Source organism: Pyxicephalus adspersus, chromosome 3, assembly GCF_032062135.1.
Source record: "Pyxicephalus adspersus chromosome 3, UCB_Pads_2.0, whole genome shotgun sequence".
Classification (NCBI taxonomy): domain Eukaryota; kingdom Metazoa; phylum Chordata; class Amphibia; order Anura; family Pyxicephalidae; genus Pyxicephalus; species Pyxicephalus adspersus.
The window spans coordinates 125,598,535-125,612,872 of NC_092860.1; positions in this window are offsets into that span (position 1 = coordinate 125,598,535).

Genomic DNA, 14,338 nt, shown 5'->3' on the forward strand with positions numbered 1-14,338 from the left:
AATTATGAAACTACAGGACACACTGTGGAAGTCTGTTGTGTAACATGATCAGGAACTAAGTGTATTGTACTATATAAGTAAAAGCCTTGGTTTCATGTACAGTATACCAAACTCATCATCAGAAGCACAATGACATTATTTGTGTTTGCAATTTTTTTTTAAATCATCATAGTTAAAAGTAAAATTAGTGGATACAAAGTAAAGTGGTCCTCGGTATGAAAAGTAGCAATTGGAATTTTACAAGTAGTTCTTATAGTAGTAGCAGTGGTAGTGAAATTGTAGTACTCTGTATTGCAGAATAAACATAAACTGATAAAATAATGTGCTTACCTTCCCAATTTTTAGAGCAGCACTATATTAATCAACCTTTAAAGAGCCCATAAAACAATATACACCACTGTATAACTAAACACATATTTTAGTACCATCTTTTGAAATTGTGAGTACACAAATTTCATGCGTCATGGCGTATACCCTTGTAATATATAAACCTGGGACCTAGGGCTGTAAACGCTTTTGTTGTAGATGATTTTTGTAACCTTAGGCGTGTACTGCATAAATATCAGTAGGGTGAACACCATAAGTAGTATATGAAATGAATTGGGGAGTTCTGTTTTTATACTTTTTCTGAATTGATTTCTATTTCTCAATTGATGATTTCTATTATCACTTTCTAAATATGCTGTTCTAAAAGATACCCGTTTAGTAACATACAGTAACATGTTTTTTTATTTATTTTATTGCCTTTTTTGTTTTAGGTTATTATATAAAAAAACATCAATGGACCCAGCTTTGGAGTTGGCTAATGCAGCCTGCCCATTAAATGCTTACTGTTTACTTGTTTTTCTGACTAATACAGACAAAACAATAAATTCACAAATATAAAGAAAATTTTAAGAAGGACTATGCTCTTTACATAACAAAATCAGTGAGGCTGAATTATTAAAAACGTTGAGTGATGTGCATAGTGTCATGTATGTTTATGTTGCATGTTAAACATCCAAATATTGTTGCTTTTATGCTTCCTGTACCTTGAAGGTGCACCCATGGAATTTACACACCCTTTTTTTAATAACCAAGAATTAAAAAATATAATTTCACCAGTGTGTTCAATGTTCACACCAAACTAAAACATATTAAGCCCCTATACATTATGCTGGTGTATGTTGGAGTATGTATTACTGAAAACTTTAGTCCCAGCACCAGGGTTCCATGATTTTTTTCTTTTGTTCATATGACATCAATGCATGATTTTAAATACTGTACATATTCACCAATAAATCATTCCCACTATCTTTAATACATTTTGTAATATAACATTATTTGAAAGTAATCCTGTTGTACAAAATGTAGCCCATAAATACACCCCACTGTTGAAAACATTACATAACGCATGCATTTACCACATATTACTGTGTTCAATACCACAATGTGGATAATGTGAATGGGCCCTTAATGTTCTTGTATGCCTATATGTATCAAAATCAGCATCACATATAATAATCCTTCAATATTGTATATTGTCAAAGCAGAAAGATCCAAAAGCCACTTATTAAAATTTCCCCCAATCACATATCCTTTTTTATAATATAAATAATATACAAGGGTTCTGAAAACCCTGATAAAACCATTTATTTTAAGGTTCATCTAGGCCACTGTATTTTGAAACATTAATGTGCATTATTTCCACATATGTTCAATCTATATGTGATCATCCTTTCAAAGACTTTTTCTGAGTCTGCCAAGAAGTGCGGTTTGTTTCTTTATTAATCATTACACAGCAGGAATTCCACTCAGAACAAGTTTTAACAAGGTACAGTATTCTCCAAAGAGGGATAAAAGGAAATCTAACAACCATGATGTTAACATTTAACAACATATTTATCATCAATCAGTACAGAACTAGTATAATCATCTTACAGGATTTAAATTAAAGAAGACCCATCACCACAAATTTTACTACATATAGAAGGGTAGATAACACCCTTGTAAATAAAGGAAAAATGTGTTTTTTTTTTCATTATTATTATTACTAAACATTACTTGTATAGGGCCAACATATTACGCTGCTCTGTCCATAGCTAATTTCCCTACCATAGTCATATGTCTTTATCACGGTTTAAGTCAATATTGGGAGGAAGCCAATTAACCTACCTGCATGTTTTTGGAATGTCAGAGGAATCCGGAGTACCCGGAGGAAATCCATGCGAACACAGGCAGAACCTGCAAACTCCATGCAGATAATGTTCCGGCCAGGATTTGAACCTGGGACCTAGATCTGCAAAGGTCAGAGTGCTAACCACTGAGCAACTGTGCTGCCTTTTTTCAAAAAAGGCAAAGCTCATCCCCTTCAGTCTTAACTGATGCGGCGGTAAAGACTAAATGGCAGCGCAGAGTCTCCTGGGATACGCATGTCATGAATCCCAGGAGGCCAGGGCTGCTCCTTCTGCACATGCCGATCTAATGCATGCACGGTGAGATTGGCACTTTATTTTTTTTAAAATACAGCGGTATACGTTGCTTGATTTCGTGCCTGCGCAGTGCGAGATTGGGTGATGTAGGCAGAAGAAGGAAGACTGACAAGGATGGTGGCGCCTGGCGTCCACGCTGGTATGAAGCAAGAAACGGACTGTATGGTCATTCTTTTATTTTCCGCTTTAAAGCTAACCTAACTTTAATTAAAAAAAAAAAAACAACATGATTTGACACATTTGCACATCAGTATATATATTATTTTATATAAAAAAACATGAATGGACCCAGCTTTGGAGTTGGCTAATGCAGACTGCCCATTAAATGCTTACTGTTTACTTGTTTTTCTGACTACTACAGATAAAACAATAAATTCACAAATATAAAGAAAATTTTAAGAAGGACTATACTCTTTACATAACAAAATCAGTGAGGCTGGATTACTAAAAACATTGAGTGATGTGCATAGTGTCATGTATGTTTATGTTGCATGTTAAACATCCAAATATTGTTGCTTTTATGCTTCCTGTACCTTGAAGGTGCACCCATGGAATTTACACACCCTTTTTTTAATAACCAAGAATAAAAAAATATAATTTCACCAGTGTGTTGAATGTTCACACCAAACTAAAACATATTAACCCCCTATACATTATGCTGGTGTATGTTTGAGTATGTATTACTGAAAACTTTAGTCCCAGCACCAGGGTTCCATGATTTTTTTCTTTTGTTCATATGACATCAATGCATGATTTTAAATACTGTACATATTCCCCGAGGTGATGTAGGCAGAAGAAGGAAGACTGACAAGGATGGTGGCACCTGGCGTCCACGCTGGTATGAATGTATGTGGTAGATATTGATCTATTTTTTTTTAAACATCTCTTTCTTACCATGAATGAACACATCACTCCTGTAAAACTTGTTCTGACCCATAAGCAGTGCACAGTCAGGGTCCCTACCGTGGTCATACAGATTTGGATTGGTATAAAAAAGGCAAAAACAGGTATGGGCTATTGGGTATGTCAGCCTGTACACCTGAAATGTGAGACAGTGGACTATAAAGTGACATTTATTTCAGTTATGTTTAAATCTGAATGGTCTGTGAAAAAGTAGAATGTTACTGGCATAGATCTGAGCAATAATCTGGAGCTCTCCATGGTGCTGAAAATGTGTTTTTACCCTTGTCCTACATTTACAAGACTACTTTAAAGTCAATCTAAAGTAAAAACTTTCTTTTTAGTTTTTGAATATGAGTTCAGAATGTTATTTTGCTTTTCCTCTGGGGGTTTGTTAGGAATATTTACCTTCTATTTCTTACCTGTCAACACAGTAGGTTGCAGAGTTAGTAAAAATTATTTATTTTATGAATGAGCTCACTGAACACAAATAACCCCCACAGTCACCGGATCTAAATCTAATAGGGTTGTGGTAGTACAGCAAATTCACATAAGGATTGTGCATTGAAGAGCTAGTACAAATGCAAATGTTTTATTTTTTTGGCTTAGGAAAAAGAAACAACAATAGGTTGTCTTCATTAGGTTCAGGACCTTTCTTGAAAAGAAATAGGGCAGCAAGTGTGTGTGCCTCCCATTCTATTCATAAAAAGGTCCTCTGGAATCTGCTTTTCCCAGAAAAAGGAGAAAAAAGCTCCCTTTTGTAAAAACTAGGCCTGCCTGCCCAAGGGTGAAGAATGCTTCTTCACCTGAACGTGGCTGGTGTTGTGGGGGTCTGTGGGTTGGGGGCTTATTTGGAATTTGGAAGCCCCTTTAATAAAATCTAGCTTTTCACCCCCAGACCCTGGGAAATTCACTGAAAGGGTTAAAAAAAATCCCTGGAAATTATCAGACCACACTAAGTTTTGCGGGGGTCCTGCAAGTCTCATCAGTTTATATATGTCCTGCGGTAAATGATGCAGCCATGGAATGTCCCGCGATGATCCAAACTTCCTCAATGGGAGACACGACTCTGCTGCTGTCCTTTGTGACAGAAGGATCTGTAATCTCCTGTAATCTAGGTCACAGAAGGCTACAGCCAATGTCTCTGTCTCTGATACAGTTGTGTCTGATCCATTGAGGATGTTTGGAGCTTTGCAAGACATTCCACATCACTGCATTGTTCACTATAGGACATTTACACAAGTACTAGTTAAAACAAAAATGTTGTTTTTTTTATACACAGTGTTGTCTAATTATTTTTTAAGCATCTTTAACCCTTTCAAGTAATGGGGATTCTATGAGGATGGGAAACTATGTACCCATGTACTCATTCCCCAGGGTGTGGGGGCAGACATCTGGGGACTCCCTTTTTAACATGGGGATCAGATTTCATATAAGCCACATTGTTGGGAAGAAGCTTTCTCCCCTAAAGATTGCCCCTGCCGCTATTAGGGCCAGGCAGATCTATTTTTTCTAAAAGCAAGAGAGTGGGCTTACATGCTTTTTGTTGCCTTCCTTTTTGGGAAAACCAAATTCCTCAGGATAGAAGAGGGAACAGGCACACACCTTTTCCCAAGCCCTTTAAAGGGTCTGCTTTCAAATCACACTTTTTTTTTTGTTTAGCCTTAAGCTAGGCATTCAAATTTCTGTACAAGCCTTTTAAAACCACTTTTTAAGACATTTCCCATTCAAGTATACAAAGGCGGCAGACGTGAGTAAAAAACGTTCAAACACTTGCAGAAACTGCAGGTCTAAACAGAGTCTAAGCCAAGCTAGTATAGGTATTAGTTGGATTGCACCTTTGTGTTAGCAATACTTAGTTTCAGAGGAAATGGGGTCATTCCAAGCCATAATTTGCACTAGAGCATTGATGTCTGTATCTGTTACAGATTTTGTAATATAAGCAATTCAATTAGCTAATTGAATGCATACCAGTGCCAGAGTTTGACAAAACACTTCTCTTTCAGTCTTGCAGTAAAATTTATTGGGTTAGCCAATAGTAGTTGTTACTTTTATTTTTATTTATTTACTACCGGTAGCAGAAAACCTGGTGTTGCCCGTATATTTATTTATTGCAATCTTATATACAGGAAAAGGAATCAAATAAAGCTATAATGATTTTTATGTCTAGGATGGTGTTTCATTTTTTTTGCCTTTGATTGCACTAGGCCAATTGCCTTACGTTTTCTCAAAGGCATTATGGCAGGCCTGAAATTTGTAAGAAAGTCCAAAGAAAAGTATGTAAAAATAAAAGCAAAAGGCACACTATCACTGAGCAATACATACATACACACATACATACATACATACATACATGCAAATATACCTCTGACATATACCAAAATGCTGCACAAAGATCAGCGGTGCACTCACATTAATCATATGTTTAGCAATTTTGGTTTAAATGTCTTAATGCGTTTCCTAGTGATGACATACACACATACATACATACATACATCAAATATAGCTCTGACATAGCACAGCACTGTACAAAGATGACTGGTGCACTCACATGAGTCTCAGTGATACGTATGGCAAGTTTGGTTGAAATGTCTCTATGCGTTTTCGAGTGATGGTGGAACACACACACAGAATTTTAAATATGTAGATTTGCCAGTTTTAAATGATTTATTTACATAGGAGGGAACACAAAATATGTGCTTTGGGAAATGTAGTAGGATACAGATGTGTTATTAAAATATAAGATAAATTACTATACATATTTGAATAAAATGGCTGAGAATAGGGACCCGGTATAAAGGGACAACAGTGCTTATTTTTAGGTTATTATTCTGCGCAATACAATGAGCAGCTCAAATGAATGTTCCTGATTTTTATACTATTTGGCCATTCGAGTCAAGTCAAATGTTTTCATAAAATAACGTTATCAAGGAAGGCAAAAGCTCTAACTGTTGATCAGATCCTCACACTGAGAGCGAATAATCAGCAGCTCAGAGAAGAATTAAATATTCCCCACATGCTGACAAACACCAATGACCTGCAGAGTTCAGGAAATTAGTTGTCAGTGTGTATGAGACTTTATCTATGCCATCGCTAAAATATCAAACAGAAACTATGATACAACTGAAGATCAAATTGCTGTATGTTAGGAAGATGTGCCTGATATGATTTAGAGCAGCGGTCGCCAACCGGTGGTTCGCAAGAAAAGTTTGGTGGTCCAAGGCTCTGGCCGGTGCACCCCTGAGCTGGGTCAGGAGAAGGACCCCGCTGGGGGGCTCACTGGCCACAGCCGCAGACCACCTCCCCCATACGAATTCTGGGCTCAGGGAAGTGGGCGGGCTGTATCCCTGGACATAACCCGCCCACTCTCTCATCGCAGGCTCAGATCTGTGATAAAAGAGCGGGCGGGGTTATGTCACGGTGACGTCACTATTTTAGTGGTCCGTGGGACTGAAAAGGTTGGCGACCACTGATTTAGAGCATTCCTAATAGTTCTTTCCAAACTGATATCTTTATTTATCTGAAAGAGCTTAGACAACCAATATATCTATAACATTCCAACATTTTATTTCTGTTGAAAGATCCAGTGGTTGCTAGGGGTTCCTTGAGCAATAAGCAATTTGTACCTCCCAGGTCAGTCAAGTGACACCAATAAGCTACTGGACAACTGCAAGGGTGACATTCTTCCCAATGGCCAATATTATAGAAGGCATTTTTTCCTACTGTCCACCACACTAATGTACTGTGAGCTACGGATAAAGAAATAAAGAACGGGTTCCCTGGAGACATGAAAGTTAATATTTAGGGGTTCCCCTATGTTAAAAAGGTTAAGAAACACTGGTTTAAATGCTTGTGTGTTATTCAGATGGTAGCTTACAGGCTATGGGTCAGTGGACCAAAACTTTTACGTGCTACTATCTTTGTTCTGTGCCTTATTGGTACAAAAGCCTTATTGTCTCAGATTCATACTTTAAAAACAGATATGTTCTAGGTAGGCTAGTTTCACTTGGGCCTGTGTCACTTTCGCATAAGACTGGAGTTTTTTGGTGCAGAAGCTGCAGGGGCTGTGTGTATTCTGCTGGATGGTTTAGGACAACTTTTTGTAATACATTAAGGCTATGGTTAAAGCAGAATTTTTTACCCCAACTTTAGTAGTGTATGACATATTGTCTCCAGTTCCACACAGGGATTCCTCTACTGTCTGTACCTCCACCTGCATGACATCCACCCTAATGCTACTGCTTTATTTCCCTTCTGGTTGTCATAAACACTCCCCCTGTAATCTTCAGGACTACAGAGTAAAAAATAACCACACCACCCAGCAACCACAACAATGATTTACATAGAAGATGTCTCTTCCATTATTACTTCCCCATCCATTATGCTGGTGCTCAGGGATCAAGGTTCTTGAAAGGATCTGCTTCTAGTTCTAGTTCCACGAATGCACCGTGACTTCTCCTGCACCAGAGAGACAGACGTCTGGAGAGATATCCCAAAAACACACACGCACACAGTATGGTTTTAGGAATATACTCTAATGTTTACTTAACGAGGTGGTCCTTTTATACAGACAAGGAGTGGTCTTTAGTTACATACAGCTATTTAAGTTTTAGCCATATATAATGTTATTTGACACATTGTAAGAAAAACAGGACATACATCGTATCTCAAAGAATGTACAATTTCCAACATTTGTTTACATTTAAACTGCATAGACAGGAAAGAAAATACAACTCCCTTACAAAAACATATATGGCTCAAGCTAGATTAGTTATTTTAACCCTTCAGTTCTAAAGACTGTTCAATTTCATCATGTGTCCACAGATCTAAAGAAGCCAGCTTCACACTGATAATATAAACCTGAAAAAGTTCTTCTTAACTTCCTCAGAGTTAATGAATCAGGAAATACCCTATTCAATACAACAAGAAGATACCTGCCAAATACCTCAACCATCAACAAACAAGGTAAGGAGTATAATCTTTTATCTTATATTTTAAAAATCAATTGGGTTTGACTGGCTCCATGCTTTCTCTTTAAAAATCCCTTAATACCTGTGGGCCCATTAATTTTTCCAGGACAACACAAAGCAAATTTAATCCATAATGAATGATATTTATGTATACAAAGAAGAGAGACCACTTGTAAAGTTAAGTTCCAAAAAAGATTTGTGTATATTTATGTATGAGTATTAAATATTATAAAATATAGAAATACATTACCCAAACAGCTTCCAAAATTTTCATACAGTGAGAAGCGTTTTTTTTGCCTGGAGTTGCACTTTAAATCAAACCTGGACTGAGAGATGATGGAGGCTGTTCTGATTTCTCCTTCCTAAATGCTAGTTGTATTACTTGTTGATCCATTGTTGTATGTATTGTTGATCCATTGTTTTAAAATGTTGTAAATTACACACATGAAAGTATTATGCAGATCAGGAGTTCTGACTGTAAACTGCCTGCATTTCTCATACTACAGATGTCTACAAATACAATGAGGGATGTTCAGTCACCTAACACACCACAGGAGGCTGCTATGCACCCAGCAATCTTCATCCATAGCAGTGTAAAAGAAGAAAGAGCCAGGCTGGTGATCATATTCTTCTGTTTTATTATAATGGGTACGATAACCACTTGATTACACTTCAGTGCAATATGAAAATTAATGCATTCTAATTCAAACTGGAGGAAAGTCACACATAAAACATATTAAAATATTTGGAGCAAGAGGAAATTTATGCTACCCATCATTTTATTCTAGAACAGGAGTGGGCAAACCTTTTGACTCGGGCCACAATTTGGAAAAAAATTTGACACTGAGCGTGATGTCATGTTGGCATAACCCGGCCCACTCTCCCATCGCAGGCTCAGATCCTGGGGGATGTGTTCCGTGGTTCTGGCCGGTGCAACCCCCCCCAGCGGGGTCCTTCTCCTGATCCTGCTTAGGGTAGCACCGGCTAAGACCGGAGAAACATCCCTATTGGGCCGTAGTTTGCTCATGTCTGTTCTAGAATATTAAATCAATGTATAACTTGATATTTCATCCTTCCTATACCTGAACGCTGGCGTGTTCTGTTAGGGTTTTGCTCACACATATTATTGTTTTTGACTGGCTGCTACAAGATACAAATAGTGAGGTTGTTACATATTGCAAATAGGTGCCAGTGTGGCAATATTAGCATCATGCTTCAATTATGCACAAGCTGCAGAACAGCAAAATACTTGTTACCTGTAAACCTTGGTATGAAGAAAACCAGCTTAAAGTTCTTGAACTGGTTTGCTCTTTCCTAGTTAGAATGAGTGCTAAGAGCTCCAGAAGAGTGGGTAAAATGCTTGGGGTGCTTTAGTATATAGTATTGAAAGGCCTTTGTAGTTGATGTTCATTTACACTAGTTCTCAACCCCAAGAGCTCCCTGTCTAAAAATACCAGTGCTAAGCTCCCAGCAACCAGAAATAGCATGACTCCAATAATCACATGTGAAAGGTGGATGTGTCAGAACATGCACAGGAAAAAAGACATTCTTCTCAGTTCTCCTTGACATTTCAGCAATATTTGTATGTCTGTTGGCAATCCCTGATATCTCTAAGTGCCCACTTGTTGAATGTCTTTAGGGAGAAGTCATTTGGATAAAATGGATTTTCTGACTGGTCAGTATTGCTTTCTGCTTTTAATTGTTCAAACAGTTCATATTTTTATTCGCAAGACATACAATGCTTGTCATTTCAAAAATGTATCTGTTTACATGAACTATTACAGTCAACACAAGCAAAAAAAACATTTTTTTTCAAACTATTAAATAGATTTTGAACATTGTAACTGTAACTGTAACTTTGATTTACAGTTTCACATTAATGTATGTGAAAATAAAACAGCAGACTCAACTCAGCTTTTCTGTGTATGCTCTGAACAGAGATTTCCTTATCCAAAGAATTTGCCCGCAGGGATGAATAGCAAGGTACCCAATGTACATTGTCCTGTGTGTGCTAAACCAAGTGCTGGAAGGCAGCCCTGTCTGTGGGATACGGTTGCATTTTAGATTTGCAGGCATTTTGGCACTGTAATGTTATTAGCCCTAAATACTACAAACATTGACAACCAGCAGAGTATTAGGTCACATAGTTTATATTCTATACACACAAGTGCAGTAAGATCCTAGGGGCATTCTGCTATGGCTAAATCTTTTCCTAGTCCAAAAAAAAAAAAAAGAATAAAAAGAATAGAAGTTAATTAATATTTTTTATGCTAGGAAAGCATACAGAAGATCTTTCACTATGTGCACACATTGTGATCATTTTGTAAATAAAAAACATTATTTTTGGTCATGTATATACATAATATACATAATTCATAATATTCTTTCAACTATGGATTTATTGGTGTGTCAGCATACCTTATCAGGCTATTACATAGCATGATCACAAGATAAGAGATTTATCACACAAATACAGATCACATTGTTTTGCTGTTTTGGTAATATTAATAATTTCATTGACATTTGATGCTTTAAGAAATGTAAAGAAAGGTTAATGTCAAAATTTCCCATGTGCTCCAAAACATTTACTTCTAATAACTAAATCTTTAAAATAAGTATCTGAAATAGTTAAACTGACTTAATTTCACGTGCCCTTGGGGCCTGCATTAACTGGAAGTATGCCACACACAACTACTTATTCTTTGGTGTAGGGAAGCAGGAGACAAGCTTCTAATTGTTAAGTAAACAAAATGGGAATACTCTATGTGGAAAAAGAATTGATACTAGGACAATTGTACTATGAAATAGAGGAAAATGTGTTTTTGCTAGAAGACTTTACTTTGGCACAAAGGTAGGCAGGAAAACTCTTAAGACTTTCGAAACTTTAATATATGGTATGTCAGACTGTAATTCTGCTTTAAACTGTATTTAGTTTTTTTCCAGTTGATTATAAGAATATTTGCATAGAAATTATTCATTTATATGCAATATAATTGCATATACAAATTGAAAAGTAAAGATATCACATAATAAAAACATAACAAAATTCCAGTGAATTAAAGTGCTGCAGATCAATAAACAATACACAATGTATATAAAACTTTAAAGCTGGCTTCACACTTACTGTGCTGCAATAGTAGTTAAACATTTTTCACCCCATGTTACTGCATTTTCAGGTGATTTCCTGCTGTTTTTCCAGTGCATTGCAGTTCTATTATTTTGATCGGTACTCTACATCACAAGCATAGTGATGATTAGTGCTGATGTAACCTCGCATATGCCATGTGTTGCTGCATTAGGTGCAAGACCATGTTTCCTTCCATTATTGTGTGTAATTAGGATCTACTGTGCTGCTTACAGGTTTGGTGGAGAATCTTCATTATAACCTGTCAGGTTGTACAACTTTTTATGTCATGTTTTTTTGTGTTGTAAAAGTAAATGTATTTTCACTAAGATTTTATTCCTAATATTAATATTTCTATATCTTACTAACAACTAAACTGTGAAAATTCCACATTATTTCCACATTTTTTTTCCTGGATGAAACCTCAGAACTTGACCTTTACATTACAATTATTTATGTTTACACTTGCCTTGTTTTGCCAGCTGAAACCAGCACGAGACAAGAAAGAGTTCTCTTATTGATATGTGTGGAGTGACACAAATACATTTTTAGAATCCTACATAATGGTTTCTTTTACTAAGGATTTGCTGGCTGAATAGCTGCTGTATACCCTCCTACGCATTTCCTCCTGTATCAATGACTCAAAAGATTTCAGACTCATGACTTACTAATTAGTTGCGTGCAATACCATCTGTCTGTAATTAAAAAAATATGATAATTGTAAGTACATTAATTCTAATTCACTAGAATTAATTATTTAAAGACAGTATCCCAATTTTATAATATATTTTCTCATGTGTGTCAGAAACACAATTTTATGGAAGCATGCTTCAGACTCAATAAAAGTAGTTAATAAATAAAATCTTAGCCACCAATCAGGACCTAATTTACCCTCTGGGCTTGGTATTAGAGAGGGTGGAGATGTAGGTGGATTTTCTCTATATAATTATTAGCCACACATTTTTTTTCTGTGTCAGGAGATGCAGGGTCAAACTGGTCCACCAGAGAACCTGGAAAAACCTGGAGTGGAGCCCAGTGATATGGAAGCCAAAATTATTTTTTGGGACATTATAGAGGGTCGTTTTTCACCAGGTTCTCAGTCCAACCCTGCTCAGAAGATATACAGTCTTCTCATATAGGTGTATGTACAATACACCCTAGACAGGTGTCAGCGTAGGTCAGATGCCACTACATTGATCTCATACTGCACACTTCATCTACAGCAAGCACTTACTCTCAGGAGGCTATTTGAACCATTGGTTGTCCCCAGGACTTGAGTGAGTGTGTGAGGCAGGACTGCAGGGGACCAAGAGCAAGAACAGAGCCCAGGGCAAGGCAAGGGTGCCAGGAGCGCAGGACCAGACAGGTCAAAGGACAGTGAGAGCTCAAGCATAAGTGTCATCAGCAGTAGTACCTGGGGTCAAATACAGTTGACCATCTATGATGAGCCAGAGGTAAGAGAGTGGTCAGGAAAACTGTCTGGATCAATAACCCATATTGGTCCACCCAACACATTATCCAAAGCTGAGAAAGTTGTCAGGAGGCATAGCTAGGGACAGTCACCATCAACGATCTGCTAGGTGCAGTATCAAAGGGTGAGAGATGAAAAGGTAGTCAAGAGACATACCAGGGGTCAGTCATGGGCAGCAAACTAGACAAGTCACACATAAGGTGGTTTGAAACAGAAAACTAACATGCAGCTAGGTTTGACAAAATCATGGACAATGTGCTGAGGTGCTGGTCTAGATTTATAACCAGCCAATCCAATTAGGAGTAGGCAGGACAGGGCAGTTCATTAACTAGGGGTGGCCGTCCAGTGGGCAGCACACCATCACTGTTCATCCTTGCATTCCCAATCACAGAGCTGCTGGCTTCGACTATCCCAATTGCCTTCATTTTCCCTATTTTTACTAGAATGGAGGGACCTCTATATAAAATATACAAATTATGCCTTCAAGAGATGGGGAAGCAGTGCATCAGTATATCAATTAAATACGTCTTTAAGTAGTCTATCTTTATTTGGAGATTTATTATTGGGAAATAGCCACTGCCTGAACCACCTCTGCCGGGGTTGAAGTGTCTCTAAGTTACATCTGGGGGACTGAGAAATAATTGGTAGACAAAAACTTTGTAAAAAGAAGACTGCAGTGGAAGCAGAAGAATCTCTATCCTCTGGCTACTCTGTGGCCAAATATTTTAAAGTATCTTGGTCTACCAACTGCTTCAATTTGACAATTTAAAGTGGATTATACTATTTCAAGAGTATGTAAGTTTTAATGACTCTTTTTTTGTCTGTTATGTTTGAAACCTTTTTTAGTCTATTTATGAAGCAGGGAATCCTACATTCATCAAATATTTGTTGGTGTAGAAACATTCACTACCATTTAAAACACATGTATCCAAAAGATTCTCCACCAGAAAATGTTGGGTTGAATATCATATTCACTGTAATATAAATAGACATAAAAGGATAAATAAAACGAAATCTACTACGCCAGACAGAAGACTGGCTGAATGACTTCCCTGTTTAAAGACTGCTGTGCCAATTGCCAATGGAGTGATTTACATTAACCACAGTACCAAGGAGTACCAAATATGTCCTTCAGACAGAACAGTGAGTAGGAACTAATGGAAGTTAAGTATTAGCTGCTGTGGGGTAGAACTGGGGAGGAGCATGGGCTAAGCACAGGTTCTTCTTGCAAAACATCTATAAAATCCCAAATGATTACACAGCTCAACAAAAAAAATGTTTTTTCACTTGCCAAGGATTTTTTATATATATTAAATGTAGCAATATTTTCATGAAACTCTTCAAAAAGAAGATTTGTTTAAATGACCCCAATGTATTTTGCTACATTTGTGGTGAATATTCT